The 14,739-nt window shown below is 50.2% G+C and overlaps 1 protein-coding gene across 13 annotated transcripts in view; it reads left to right on the forward strand.

Moving 5' to 3' along the window:
* Window positions 1-2,754: 2,754 nt before the first annotated feature.
* The window catches only part of LOC119956267 (CCR4-NOT transcription complex subunit 3-like), a 94,354-nt gene continuing 82,369 nt past the window's right edge, over window positions 2,755-14,739 (forward strand). For 11 of the 13 annotated variants that reach the window (XM_038783321.1, XM_038783330.1, XM_038783332.1 and 8 more), the window contains exons 1-2: window positions 2,755-2,838; window positions 13,399-13,492. The gene's annotated coding sequence lies outside the window, so the exon portion shown is untranslated. Of the gene's footprint in view, window positions 2,839-7,472; window positions 7,493-13,398; window positions 13,493-14,739 lie in introns of those variants that run through there. The other 2 variants (XM_038783325.1, XM_038783326.1) reach the window with 2 other exon arrangements.

A 14,739-nucleotide genomic window follows, 5' to 3' on the forward strand; every position in this document is an offset into this window, starting at 1 on the left:
AGCGAGATAAGGACCCCTTGCAGTGTGGATCATACAGGCCAATTTCACTGTTGAACGTGGACGCCAAGGTGCTGGCGAAGATCTTGGCCACTAGAATAGAGGACTGTGTGCCGGGGGTGATACATGAAGATCAGACGGGATTTGTGAAGGGGAGGCAGCTGAACACTAACGTGCGAAGGCTGCTAAATGTGATAATGATGCCGGCGGCAGAAGGAGAGGCAGAGATTGTGGTGGCATTAGATGCGGAGAAGGCCTTTGACAGGGTTGAGTGGGGGTACTTGTGGGAGGTGTTAGAGAGGTTCGGGTTTGAGGAGGGGTTTATTAAACTGGTGAGGTTGCTGTACGACGCCCCGATGGCGAGTGTAGCAACAAATGGGAGGAGGTCCGAGTACTTCCGGCTCTACCGTGGGACGAGGCAGGTGTGCCCCCTGTCCCCCTTGCTTTTTGCGTTGGCAATTGAGCCTCTGGCCATGGCGCTAAGGGAGTCGGGGAGGTGGAGGGGTCTGGTGCGGGGTAGGGAGGAGTACCGAGTGTCACTTTATGCAGATGACTTGTTGCTGTATGTAGCAGATCCGGTGGGGGGAATGCCGGAGGTGATGGAGATTCTTGCTGAGTTTGGGAGTTTCTCGGGCTACGAGTTGAACCTGGGCAAGAGCGAGCTGTTTGTTGTACACCCGGGAGATCAGGAGGAGGGGATTGGTAGGCTCCCGCTAAAAAGGGCAGTGAGGAGTTTTAGGTACCTGGGGGTTCAGGTGGCTAGGAGCTGGGGGACTCTGCACAAGCTCAATTTTACTAGGTTGGTGGAGCAGATGGAGGAAGAGTTTAAAAGGTGGGGCATGCTGCTGCTGTCGTTGGCGGGTAGAGTACAATCCGTTAAAATAACGGTGCTCCCGAGGTTTTTGTTTTTGTTCCAGTGCCTCCCCATTTTTATTCCGAGGGTGAACAGCAGCATCAAGGGATTTGTTTGGGCGCACGGGACTCCGAGGGTGAGGAGGGTCTTTTTGGAGCGGGGCAGGGATAGAGGGGGGCTGGCGCTGCCCAACCTCTCTGGGTACTATAGGGTGGCTAATGTCTCGATGGTACGCAATTGGGTAATGGATGGGGATGGCGTCCTGTGGAGGCACGAGCCTGAAGGCACTGGTAACGGTGCCGTTACCGCTCCCTCCAACGAGATACACTACAAGCCCGGTGGTGGCGGCTACCCTCAAGGTTTGGGGGCAGTGGAGGCGACACAGGGGGGAAGTGGGGGGCTCGGTGGAGGCCCCGCTGCGGGGGAACCAACGGTTTGTCCCAGGGAACATTGATGGTGGGTTCCTGGGGTGGCACAGGGCGGGCATAAGGAAATTGGGAGATCTGTTCATTGACGGGAGGTTTGCGAGCCTGGGTGAATCCCGTGGTGGCTGCTGGTGGCAGGGCTGAGCCGGGCTGTAGTTCACGGGGTGGCCGCTGGTGGCGGGGCTGAGCTAATCAGTGCTAATCAGTAGAGAAGATGTGTGGAGAGGCAGCGGGAGGTGTAGACAGTGTTAATGGATGGGAGGCGGGTTCGTGTGATACACTGGGCGGTGTTCACGACTCTCTGAAGTTTCTTGCGGTCCTGGGCCGAGCAGTTGCCATACCGGGCTGTGATGCAGCCAAATAGGATGCTCGTTACGGTGAATATTTCCTCCTCAACTCAGTCCTAAATCTACCCTGCCTTATTTTGAGGCTATGCCCCCCTCCCGGTTCTAGTTTCACCCACCAGTGGAAACACCCTCCCTGCTTCTATCGTTCTGTCAGAATTTTATGTTTCTGTGAGATACCCCCGCATCCTTCTAAATTCCAATGAGTACAGTTCCTCTGGTGGCCGCTGGAGGCGGTACTGAGCCAGGCTGCAGTTCCCGGGGTGGCCGCTGGTGGCAGTAACGAGCACGACAGCTGTTCCCGGGGTGGCCGCTGGTGGCGGGGCTGAGCCGGGCAGCAGTTCCCGGGGTGGCCGCTGGTGGCGGGGCTGAGCCGGGCTGCAGTTCCCGGGTGGCGGGGATGAGCCGGGCTGCAGTTCCCGGGGTGGCCGCTGGTGGCGGGGCTGAGTCGGGCTGCAGTTCCCGGGGTGGCCGCTGGTGGCGGGGCTGAGCCGGGCTGCAGTTCCCGGGGTGGCCGCTGGTGGCGGGGCTGAGTCGGGCTGCAGTTCCCGGGGTGGCCGCTGGTGGCGGGGCTGAGCCGGGCTGCAGTTCCCGGGTTGCGGGGATGAGCCGGGCTGCAGTTCCCGGGGTGGCCGCTGATGGCGGGACTGAGCCGGGCTGCAGTTCGAGCGGTGGCCGCTGGTGGCGGGGCTGAGCCTGGCTGCAGTTCCTGCGGTGGCCGCTGGTAGCGGGACTGAGCCTGGCTGCAGTTCCCGGGTGGCGGGGATGAGCCGGGCTGCAGTTCCCGGGGTGGCCGCGGGTGGCGGGGTTGAGCAGGGCTGCAGTTCCCCGTGTGGCCGCTGGTGGCGGTGCTGAGCCTGGCTGCAGTTCCCGGGTGGCGGGACTGAGCCGGGCTGCAGTTCCCGGGGTGGCCGCTGGTGGCGGGGCTGAGCCGGGCTGCAGTTCCTGCGGTGGCCGCTGGTGGCGGGGCTGAGCTGGGCTGCAGTTCCTGCGGTGGCCGCTGGTGGCGGGGCTGAGCCGGGCTGCAGTTCCTGCGGTGGCCGCTGGTGGCGGGGCTGAGCCGGGCTGCAGTTCCTGCGGTGGCCGCTGGTGGCGGGGCTGAGCCGGGCTGCAGTTCCTGCGGTGGCCGCTGGTGGCGCGCTTTGCTACACTCCGCGGACTCGCCGCCATTTTGTGACCGTGTCTCAGCCGTGGCTCCGGATCTGGCTTCTCTCGCTCGGTAAGTCCCGCCACCGCCTCCCGGGGCCTCTCCGTTCCGCGGCTCCGACACTCTCTGCACCCTGACTGTGCCGTTGTGTTCGGGCCGGGCTGATTGGCCGCTGGGTTGCTGCTGTGTGAGGCCCAAACTGCGCTCTCGGGCTGAGGCAGTAGGAAAGACCGAGGCTTTGCGGCCTTGTCCCGGGTCTGGGCAGTTTGGGGAGGTGGTGAGGGCTGGGGAGGGGCAGAAAGGCCAAGCCCTGGGCCTGAAGCCTGGATTTGACTAAAATGCCCCCTGATTGTGGATCCTGAGTGTGGGCACCAAGCTTTGCCCCGTATGCCAATTCGCTGTCGCCTTGGTAACGGTGCCTTCGAATTGGGGGGTTATTGTTACCACGGGCAACGGCGATGGGGGTCCCGCTGTCACCGTCTCGCCTCCGCGGCCATACGGTAACGACAGGGAAACCGTGCTGGATAAACACACGGACAAAGGAAGGGGCTCGGCCCTTCGAGGAAACGAGCCGATCTTGGCCATTTCTCAGCCCGTGGGGTCCGTGGGGCCGAGTCGCAGCGGTGGGGAGCTGCGGAACATTGTTTCGCCTGATCCCGGCAAGGGACAGACCCTCAGGGTGAGGGATAGGAACTGGGGGAGGTAGAGAGTGCATGGGCTTCCCCGTGGCAGTCTGAAGGTCTTTGTTAAGTTTCTGCACTTGTGCTGATTGTTTGAGTGAAGCCGGTAACAATAAAAAACAGAGAAACGCTGGCAGTCTGGGCATTCATATCGCATCTTGTTGTCTGGCGAGATCTCAAAATATTTAACGTAAAATTAGACACTTTCCAGAATGCAGTTGCTGCAAGAGAAACCAAAGCTGACAAAATCCATTCTGTGCATTGGCAAACCATCAATGAGGTAGTGTTACATAGTAATTCACCATCTTCAGCGAGTGATTTGGAAGCATGCCCCTTCTCGTCAACTGTAGCGAGGAGCGTGAAACAGTAATACACATTCTGATTCGTTATCCTCTATGATTTAGAGTCTGAATTTTTCTCCCTCAATATGATTTCCTTCAGCAAAATTGAAATTACACACATGAAAGTTTGCTAATGGCCCAACTGCACAAGACAGGCCCCGATCAGCGACAAAGAACTGTGTTGCTCAGTCCTGCTTATTCTTCATTCCTACTCTTTGTTTTACAGTATACAGAATGCGTGCTGCCCCTGTAACACTCACTGGGTAGAGCCTCATGACGTTCAAAGATGAACCTCTGCTTCTGTGCGACAACTTTTACCAACATCTTAGCATCAAGGCTGTTGTGAAGTAAAATTGCTGTTTTGCTCAGGGTTTTCTAATATTGTGGCAGTCAGTGGTTAGTTCTGCAGCATCTGTAAGAAGCAAATTTGATTATGGATTTGATTATTTAGGATCACAGCCTGGGGGAAGGGAGGAACTGAGAATGACCACAGAAACTGGCACCAGTTTAATTTTGTACTGGTAGATATACAAAGGTATATACAAAAGGTAACTTGTGTGGGAAAGTAATGAGAAAGGGTATTTAGAGCAGTCATAGTTCCTGCTGATATCTTGCTGATGGGGGCTGGGACAGAGAGTGCTAACCTGTGGCATTACATTTCTTGGCCGGTAATCTAGTTGACATTGTGAACCTCTTAGCATCAATCTCACTTTGTTTTTTTGGATGTGCTTCAGTTGAGATGAGAGACACCGATGTCTCAGTTGTCAAATAATTTTCTCGAGTAAGGCCCAAAGTGACTGCCCTTCAGTATTTCTGCTTTCAGAAAAATGCAGGCCTCTTTTCAGGGGAACAAGGGGGTGAAGATGCAGGGTTGTTAGGAACTGAAATGAACCTGTGAATGGAGCTGTGATTATTTGAGGATATAGCAATCAGAGCAGTCGTTTACTCACACACTGTAGAAGATTCCATGGTACAGTTCAAAGATCTAAAACTTACAAATCAACTGTTCATTTATTTCAACATGGTTTATGGGAGCTTGCTGTGTGTAGTTTGGCTGCTGCTTTTCCTATGTTATAATAGTGAGTGCCGTCAAAACAATAGAATTTCATTGCCTCCCGATGAACTTCCTGAAGGACTATATAAACAAAATCAATCTTTCTATCTGGCTTGGTAGCTGAGTGTTACTGATAATATCCATAAAGTGAGCAGTGTTCACCCAGAGCTATTTGGTAAGGTGACTGTTTTCGGGATCAGTGAAAAGGAACTGTGTTTACTCGAACAATAAGGAAGCTCGGATGTTTTTACTCATGGTATCTGGTGGCATCCGTGAAAAATGTCGAGAACAACACCAGGAAAATTCATCACCCTGACCAAAGATTTTGACTGTGCAAATCATGAAGCTTTGTGGATTGTGCTGCAAATGTTTAAACATGGTCCCAATTCGGCAATTGCTTCACGATGATATGACTGCAATTGTCTTCAGTGGGAGATCGGAAATAGATGTCTTCAAAATCCAGACTGGCGTCAGACAAGGCTGTGTGATTGCCTCCATCCTATTTGCAATGACCAAACATGGCTGTCCACCTCGTCATAGATGCTCCCTTATGTCAGAATTAAATAACATCTAGAGGGAAAACTCTTCCATTTTGGTCGCTGCCATGCCTGAACTAAACTGACCATCATAGATGTTTGTGATCGATAGTTTCTGGATGACTGCAATGTCGGTGCCCACTCTTGGTGGATTGACATGCCATTCTTGATCTTATAAGAAACCTGGCCTGTTCTTGAATGTTGCCAAAACATAACTCCTATGCCAATCCACACCTGGTCAGCCAAATATTCCACCTCCCATATGGGTTGAAGGAGAGACTCTGGAATATGTTGAGTACCGTGGCAGCCACCTCTCTCAAAAAAGGTAAGATTGGCCAATAGTTCTGGAGAAATTCCGTCACCAGTGCCTCTGTTGCATTCTCCAGAGTCAGAGGTTGGATCGTTGAACAAATGTTAATGTCCTTCTTAAAGCTAGCTCCACAAGCATTCGGGCAAACTCCTACATTATCAACTTTGATGGACTGGACATAGTGCTGGATGGCCAAAAATTGTCTCCCTCTCTCGATCCTGTTCTCTTAGCTCTCAAATGACCAACATTCCAGGGGGAAGACAAAGAAAAAACATCAAAGACACTCTGAAGCCCTCCTTGAAGCATTGACATTAATCACTGAGAGGATCTTGCGACCATTTACTTAATGGTGGAACCTGCCTATCAAGTATGCCGTAACAATATGGCAGGAAGGAGAAAATCCTGCACTCTGGATCTCAATGCATGGACATCCTGCTCCATGTGCCCAAGGTCTGTGGCTGGAGAATCAGTCCGTTCAGATTTATGAGGACCCATGGTAGAAGCTCATGACCCTGAGTAGGCGGCATCTTTGAATTGATGGTGGCCTGTGTTGGGAGCTGTGATGAGAAGTGACGTTTGGTGATTGGAGATGTGCTTATTTGATGCATTTACTGAGGCGACCTGACAATTGCCACTCCATCCAACACCTTAAACATCCACCATCAGTTTGCCAGGGCTCCTTCAACAGCACCTTCCAAACCTGCGATCTCTACCATCTAGAAGGATAAAGGCAGCAGGCACATGGGAACACTGCTGCTTGAAAGTTCCCCTCCAAACCACATACCATCCTGATTTGTAATTATTATCACCGTTTCTTCATTGCCGTTGAGTCAAAACCCTCGATCTGAACAGCACTGTGGGTGTACCTACACCACTTGGACTGCTGCGCTTCAGGAAGACAGCATGTCACCTTCTCAAGGGCAACTAGTGATGAGCAATAAATGCTGGTGTAGCTGGTCCAGTCAGCGACGTCTGCATTCCAAATACCAATTTTAGAAAAGTTAGAAGGAAAAGATGGGAGGTGAGAATGAAGAAGATGAAAAGTAGTGACCTGGAAAGTGAAAGACCGATTAGAAGTGAAGGAGAAAGTAAAAATGGAAAGACTGATGGTCAAGTGAGTGAGACTGAAAGTCTTTCATAGCTAGTGCCTCATGGGAATTACATTTACTGCTGTGTGAGTATGTGAGTCACTGAAGGAGCCTTTGCAACTATTGAGCATCCTGGCGAGGTTGGGTACTATGGGATATTTTGCCCCTGAATAAATTTGAGCAGAAGTTTCACCTGAACCCTATACATGGGCAACGTCAGAAAGCGAGCACTGTTTGAGAGATGCCAGAGGGACTGTGTGTCACACCAGTTACTTCTCAGGGAGGTTCTCAATTCCACTGAAATGTACTGACTGCTGTGGGGATATTTTCTATTGACTGAACAAAGGAAATGTGCTGAATTCTTTGAAAATTCCTTCACTTCAACCCTAAATGGATGATGTGGCTCTTTTGTGGAGGGGCTGGTTTAGCTCACTCGGCTAAATCGCTGGCTTTGAAAGCAGACCAAGCAGGCCAGCAGCACGGTTCGATTCCCGTACCAGCCTCCCCGGACAGGCCCCAGAATGTGGCGACTAGGGGCTTTTCACAGTAACTTCATTGAAGCCTACTCGTGACAATAAGCGATTTTCATTTTTTTCATTTCATTTTGTCTCTGCTAGGAAGATTTTGTTGATGAATTGAAAGTGAGACAGTTATACCTGGAGATATTGGCTCACCGTGGCTCAACCTTCACTGTCAGCAGACCAGCTCATTGTTCAGGTGCCATATTGCCCTTCAAAATGACTGGTTATTTTACAGCAACAGTGTGCCTTAGAGACAGCCCATTTACATGCACAGAATGTGAAGGATGGATTAGGAAGTAGCTTCCACTCCACCATATTCCCCCAAAACATTGCACCCAGAGACCTGTTTACAATCTCTACAATTCTCAGCATTGACTCTCTTTCAGACAAAATGTTTGAGTTGATCCCAGCAGACCCCATGTTACTATTTGGAAGAAGACCAGGGGAATTAACCCCAGTGTCATCCTCCATATTTATTCCTCAATCAACATCACAAAAATATTGAACATACGATCAAGGAGCAGGAGTGGCCACTCGGCCCCTCGAGCCTGCTCCACCATTCAATAAGATCATGGCTGATTTGATAGTAACCTCAAATCTACATCCTGCCTACTCTTGATAACCTATCAATTCCCTACTTACCAAGAATCTATCCAGATCTGCCGTAAAAATATTCAAAGACTCTGCTTCCAATGCCTTTTGAGGAAGTGAGTTCCAGAGAGTCACCACCCTCTGAAATAAAACATACTCATTTCTGTCTTATATGAGAAACCGCTTACTTTTAAACGGTGACCCCCTAGTTCTAGATTCTCCCACAATGGGAAACCCTCTCCACACCCTGTCAATACCCCTCAGGATCTGATATGTTAGAATCAAGTTGCCGCTTACTCTTCCTCCAGCGGCTACAGACCTAACCTGTTCAACCCTTCTTCAGTAGACAACACGCCCATTCCTGGTATTAGTCCAGGAAACATTCTCTTGAAGGACACCGATATTGTACACAGTGCTCCAGGTGTGAACGTTTGGGCTATATCACATTGTTGTTTATGGGATCTTGCTATTTTGAATTTGGCTGCTGCGCTTTCTAAATTACAACAGTGACTCTATTTTGAAAGTACTTAATTATCTGTAAAGCACTTTGAGACGTCCAGAGGTCGTAAAAAGTGCTGTATAAATGCACGCCTTTCTTTCAAAATGCATTATATCCAGGGACCCCAGTTTAATTACTTTACAAACACATTACACTTAAATGTTTCTGGTCCCTCAAATTTGCAGGTTAATATTTCTGTTGTAGGTAGTGATTGCGTGTGCGTGTGTGTGTGTATGTGTGTGTCGTTTGCATTCATGTTCCACAGGTGTGCTGAATCAGATGTACAGCAAGACAAAGGGGATAGATATTAGATATTAGGAACAGTGCGCAAAAGCTTCATGAAGAAGCTGGGCTTTACGGGGGGGGGGGGTTTGACAGCGAGCGAGTCACAGTGTGTGACCTTACCACCACTTGAGGGCAGTGACAGGAGATCAGAGAGTTCTGGAGATGACAGATAGGAAGGGACAGGGCTAAGGAAGGTACACGGGTGAGAATTTTTAATCTTTGGGAGACTGACTGCCATTATGGGCGAGCAGAGGTGTTGAGTAAGTGGGACTTGGTGTGGAATAAGGTACAAGCAGCAGAGATTTTGATGAACTGAAGTTAATGGAAGGTTGAGGATTGGAGGTGGGCCAGGAGAAGATTGGAGTAGTTGAGCGTTGGGCTGATCGAAACGCGGAAGAGGTTATCAGGATTGAAGAGAATGGGATCAAATGAAGGCGGCCCCACAGAGCTGGACCATGGAGGACATGGTTGGTGTGGTCAAAGGCTGCAGCGAGGTCATGACGGGTAGTGCACCAAATTCACTATCGGTGTCATGTGTGACTTTGATTACGGCAGAGACAGAAACCCGGTTACAGCGATTCAAACATTGCGGGCCAAGCTGTTTAAGAAGTTGGAAAGAGAGCAAACTTGCAAATACCTGCATGCTTTTATTTTAGTTTTTTTAAAAATTCCAATTAAGGGGCAATTTAACGTGGCCAATCTGCCTACCCTGCACATCTTTGGGTTGTGGGGGTAAGACCCACGCAGACCTGCAAGTGTTTTGATCCAGTTACCACCTACATTCTAACAGCAGTACTCTTGGTCTTGGCACCGGATGTGCATCACCACAGGAGATCAACCGAAGCATGGACATAGCAAACCAACAAAGGAAAAAGCATGATGTTAACATCACTGTTTATCAGACCCTCAGAACCTGCTAACGCTTCTGGTGTTGCAGTGCAGTCACTCATATCAACAGAAAAAGCAGCCAGTCCTCCCCGTGTCTGCGTGGGTCTCACCCCCACAACCAAAAAGACGTGCAGGGGTTAGGTGGATTGTCCATGCTAAATTGCCCCTTAATTGGAAAGAAAGTGTTGCGTACTCTAAATTTATTTTTAAAAAGGCAAAAAAAAAAGTAAATAGCAGCCAAGTCCCACAAACAGCGTTGAGATTTGACAGTGATGAAAGAGGGTAAAGGTGGCCAGGGCAATAGCAGAACTCCCTGCTCTACAAATAGTAGAATCTTTGTCATCTACACAAATGACTGGGCCAGTAAGATGTCCTCTATTTAATATATCTTCAGTATTCCCTTTGTAATTCACTGGAGCATCAGCCTAGATTCTGTGCTTATGTCTGAGGAACCTTGCCTTGATTATGTCAGTGTCCGAGGATGCTTGTATATATTGTGTCAGTGTACCATTCCTATTTCCCAAGCTACCAACATAGCAATCTCTCCAAATGAGTAGACACTTGTACTGAATTTTGAGAAGCCAGGGCTGTAGTTGAAAATTTATTTCAGACTTTTATGTCCAGGATATAGAGGAGGTTTCCATTGCATCATTCCATTTGCTTGGAGGTAGAGATTGAAGTGTTGGGAAAATAGTTCCCAATTCAGGTTGCGATTCACCAGAATCTCCAAAATGGAGGTGATGAACCCAGTGTCTGTGTAACTAGTGTTACTCAGCATCTCTGTAACCTGCATCACTCGGTGTCAGCATACCCCATGTCACCCAGTGTCTGTGTGACCCATGCCACCCAGTGTCCTTGTTACGCAGTATCCGTGTGACCCACGTCACCCAATGTCCGTGTGAACCTTGTCACCCAGTGTCCGTGTGAACCTTGTCACCCAGTGTCCGTGTGACCCATGTCATCCAGTGTCTTAAGTAACCCGCTTCTCCCAGTGTGTATGTAAACCGCGCCACCCAGTGTCAATGCAATGCTTGTCACGCAATGTCTGTGTGACCCTCATAATGCAGTGTCTATGTAACTTGCCCTACCCCAGTGTCAATGCAACACTTGCCAGGCGATGTCCGTGTGCAGTGTCCCTGTGACTCATGTCAAGCAGTGTCCATGTGCCCCGCATCGTGCAGTGTCCGTGTGCCCCGCGTCATGCAGTGTCCGTGTGCCCCGCGTCGTGCAGTGTCCATGGGACCCGCATCGTGCAGTGTCCGTGTGCCCCGTGTCGTGCAGTGTCCGTGTGCCCCGTGTCGTGCAGTGTCCGTGTGCCCCGCGTCGTGCAGTGTCCGTGTGCCCCGCGTCGTGCAGTGTCCGTGTGCCCCGCGTCGTGCAGTGTCCGTGTGCCCCGCGTCGTGCAGTTTCCGTGTGCCCCGCGTCGCGCAGTGTCCGTGTGCCCCGCGTCGCGCAGTGTCCGTGTGCCCCGCGTCGCGCAGTGTCCGTGTGCCCCGCGTCGCGCAGTGTCCGTGTGCCCCGCGTCGCGCAGTGTCCGTGTGCCCCGCGTCGCGCAGTGTCCGTGTGCCCCGCGTCGCGCAGTGTCCGTGTGCCCCGCGTCGCGCAGTGTCCGTGTGCCCCGCGTCGCGCAGTGTCCGTGTGCCCCGCGTCGCGCAGTGTCCGTGTGCCCCGCGTCGCGCAGTGTCCGTGTGCCCCGCGTCGCGCAGTGTCCGTGTGCCCCGCGTCGCGCAGTGTCCGTGTGCCCCGCGTCGCGCAGTGTCCGTGTGCCCCGCGTCGCGCAGTGTCTGTGTGCCCCGCGTCGCGCAGTGTCCGTGTGCCCCGCGTCGCGCAGTGTCCGTGTGCCCCGCGTCGTGCAGTGTCCGTGTGCCCCGCATCGTGCAGTGTCCGTGTGACCCGCGTCGTGCAATATCCGTATGACTCACGTCGTTCGGTGTTGTGCTGTGCCTCTGTGGGGCGAGACACCGGTGCCTCTGTGTGCCCAGTTGTCTGTGTCACCCGTGTCATCAGTGTCTGTGTAACCTGTGTCACCTGTTGACTGTGTCACCCGGTGCCTGTTAAACCCGTGTCCCCCAGTGTCTGTGTGACCCGCATCACTCAGTATCTGTGTGACCCGTGTCACCAGGTGTCTGTGTCAACTGGTTTCCGTGTAACCCATGTCACAGGGTGTCCCTGTCAACCGGTGTCCATCTCACCCATGTAACCAGTGGTGCCCGTGTCACCCGCTGTCCCTGTAACCCGCGTGACCTGGTGTCCGTCTAACCGTGTCCCCCGGAGCCCATGTCACCCGCTGTCTGTATAACCCGGGTGTCCGTGTAACCCATGTCACCCGCTGTCTGTATAACCCGTGTCTCCGGGTGTCCGTGTAACCCATGTCACCCGGTGTCTGTGTAACCCGTGTCCGTGTCACCTGGTGTCTGTGTGACCTGCATCTACCTCGTGCCCGTGTGACTCGCGCCCACCCCATGTCCTTGTAACATTACCTGACTCACTCTGCAGATCACTTTAATGGGAGGCCAAGAATAATTGGAATCTTGCTGAGAAATCACTTTACGAATGTGAAACCGAGAATGGTGCAGTGGTTAGCACTGCTGCCTCACGGCGTTGAGGACCCGGGTTCGATCCCGATCCCGGGTCACTGTCCGTGTGGAGTTTGCACATTCTCCCCGTGTCTGCATGGGTTTTGCCCCCACAACCCAAAGATGTGCAGGGTAGGTGGATTGAACACGCTAAATGAAATTAATGAAATGAAAATCGCTTATTGTCACGAGTAGGCTTCAATGAAGTTACTGTGAAAAGCCCCTAGTCGCCACATTCCGGCGCCTGTCCGGGGAGGCTGGTACGGGAATCGAACCGTGCTGCTGGCCTGCTTGGTCTGCTTTAAAAGCCAGCGATTTAGCTCAGTGAGCTAAACCAGCCCCTAAATTGTCCCTTAATTGGAAAAAAAATAATTGAGTACTCTAAATTAAAAAAAAACAAATGTGAAATTTCTGTTTCACTTGAAAAATCATTGGAAAATTTCCCTACAATCAGAAATATTTTAAAATTATATTTCTATTTCTTTTTCATCAACTCTCATTGCAGGATAGTGATGCTTGTCCAGTTCAGAATGATTGGATGCTGAGTAATATTCCATACTTTCAATTCCAAACAATGGGAAATAGGATTTTGTTCAGTGGGTTGTGTTGTATCCAGGTTAAATAGGAAAGGATAGATCCATTAGAAATCCAGTTTCTAGTGTTTGTTTCTGTTGGGATTCAGTGGAAATGTTTTGATCAGTATTTGATGAGTCTGAGGAGCTAGGAACATAATCGATCTGCTGTAATTCTGAACAGGACCTAAATGAGGGTGAATGAGAGTGTGTGTGTGATATATCAGATTTGACTGGGATATATATACTAGGATTGGCAGAGCTTTTGTGATATTTTGGCTCTGACAGCATGTTTGTATGGTATATGTAAATTGACAATGTGCTGTGTGGTATACCGGGATTAATAGCATCAGTGCATATGTAGTATGAATGTGTGTGGTATACCTGGATTGACTGTGTTATACCTCAATTGATCGTATCTTTGTGTGTGTGCATTGAGTTTGTGTGTGGTATACTTGAATTGACAGTTTGTGCGTGCTGTGTGCATGCGGTGCGCGTGTGTGTGGTAGTATTATTGTTATACCTGGATTTACCATATGTATGCATGTAACTATTTTTCCATACCCCCTCTTATTATATGTTTGACTATTTGAAAAATGTTTTAATATGGACAAGGGATTATTTTCACTGAGACTAAATGTTGTTTTGTATGTTTATCAGTTTATTCTAAACACTGTTCATTGTAACACAGCTGACCAGGAAGCAGGAAGCTCCAGGGCAAGTGGATCTCAGTGTGGGAACGGGGACGTGAGTACGCACTGTTAGACCAGGTGTCCAACACGCAGGTACGCTGTCAATCCAGGTTTACCACTCACACTGTTAGTCCAGCTGTTCAACACACATGTACGCTGTCAATCCAGGTATACCACTCCCACACCGTCAGTCCAGGTGTTCAACACACATGTACACTGTCAATCCAGGTATACCCCACTCACACACTGTCAGTCATGGTTTCATTCCTTTAAGACTTGGAACTGAGTAGTTTGCTCAGCATTTCAGAGGGTGTTTAAGAGTCAACCACATTGCTGTGGGTCTGGAGTCACATATAGGCCAGACCGGGTAAGGACGGCAGATTTCCTTCCCTAAAGGACATTAGTGAACCAGATGGGTTTTAAAACAATAGACAATGGTTTCATGGTCATCGTTAGACTTTTAATTCCAGATTTTTCTTATTCAACCACCTGCAGTGTTGGGATTCAAACCTGGCTCCCCAGAGCATTGCCGTGGGATGACTAGTCCACTGACAGTTCTACTGTGCATCGCCTCCCCATGTTATGGTTATGGGGAGGAGGGGTCTGTTTGTGGGGAGAGAGTCTGGTCGTGGGTAGACCCATTTTTCTGGGTTTTTTTCAGATCAGAAGTCTTTGTTGTCAGAAGTTGCAGACAGGAAGAATACTGGAGGTTGCATTTGTTAACAGAAAGGTTCCCTCTGGAGCTAAACTGGAGCCATGAACTCTTATAACCCTGCTGTGCAATAGAGGCAGAGCCAATCTATGAAAAACTGCAATTTAGTCTGACTTCCAACAGGCGGCTGTTTTGTTGATAGGAGACCAATAGGCGGAGCATTGTTGGTGCGTCGCACTCGTGAGGCATTCACTTTGAAATAGATGTTTGCTTTTTCACATGCAAGCTCTGTAATCAGCACAATGCAGAGAATCGCCTTGAGCAATGGAGCAGCTGCTTTGTCTGGGAGAAAGATTGCATAAGCCAAGCTTGCTACATAAACATTCAGCAATTTTTTACCATTTGCCCTTTCAATTGGAAATCTTTCAAAAGGCCAAAATTGTTGTGAAGACTTGGAGAATATACTTTTCTGTTGCAAAAATCTACTTTGTTCATAAAATATCTAAAAGAACGTTACAGAACATTTCAAATAGCCATCACAGAGAGTGCAACGATATTCAGATTTTCTACATAGGTGGGTCAGTTCAGGGATGGGTTATTCGCGCGTTGTTTCCATGGTTAAATAGTGGGACAACTCTGGGAAACAGGGGAGACTGATTAGTTACTGGGTGCTTGGCAGCAGCCACAG

This window comes from Scyliorhinus canicula, chromosome 23 (assembly GCF_902713615.1).
Source record: "Scyliorhinus canicula chromosome 23, sScyCan1.1, whole genome shotgun sequence".
Classification (NCBI taxonomy): Eukaryota; Metazoa; Chordata; class Chondrichthyes; order Carcharhiniformes; family Scyliorhinidae; genus Scyliorhinus; species Scyliorhinus canicula.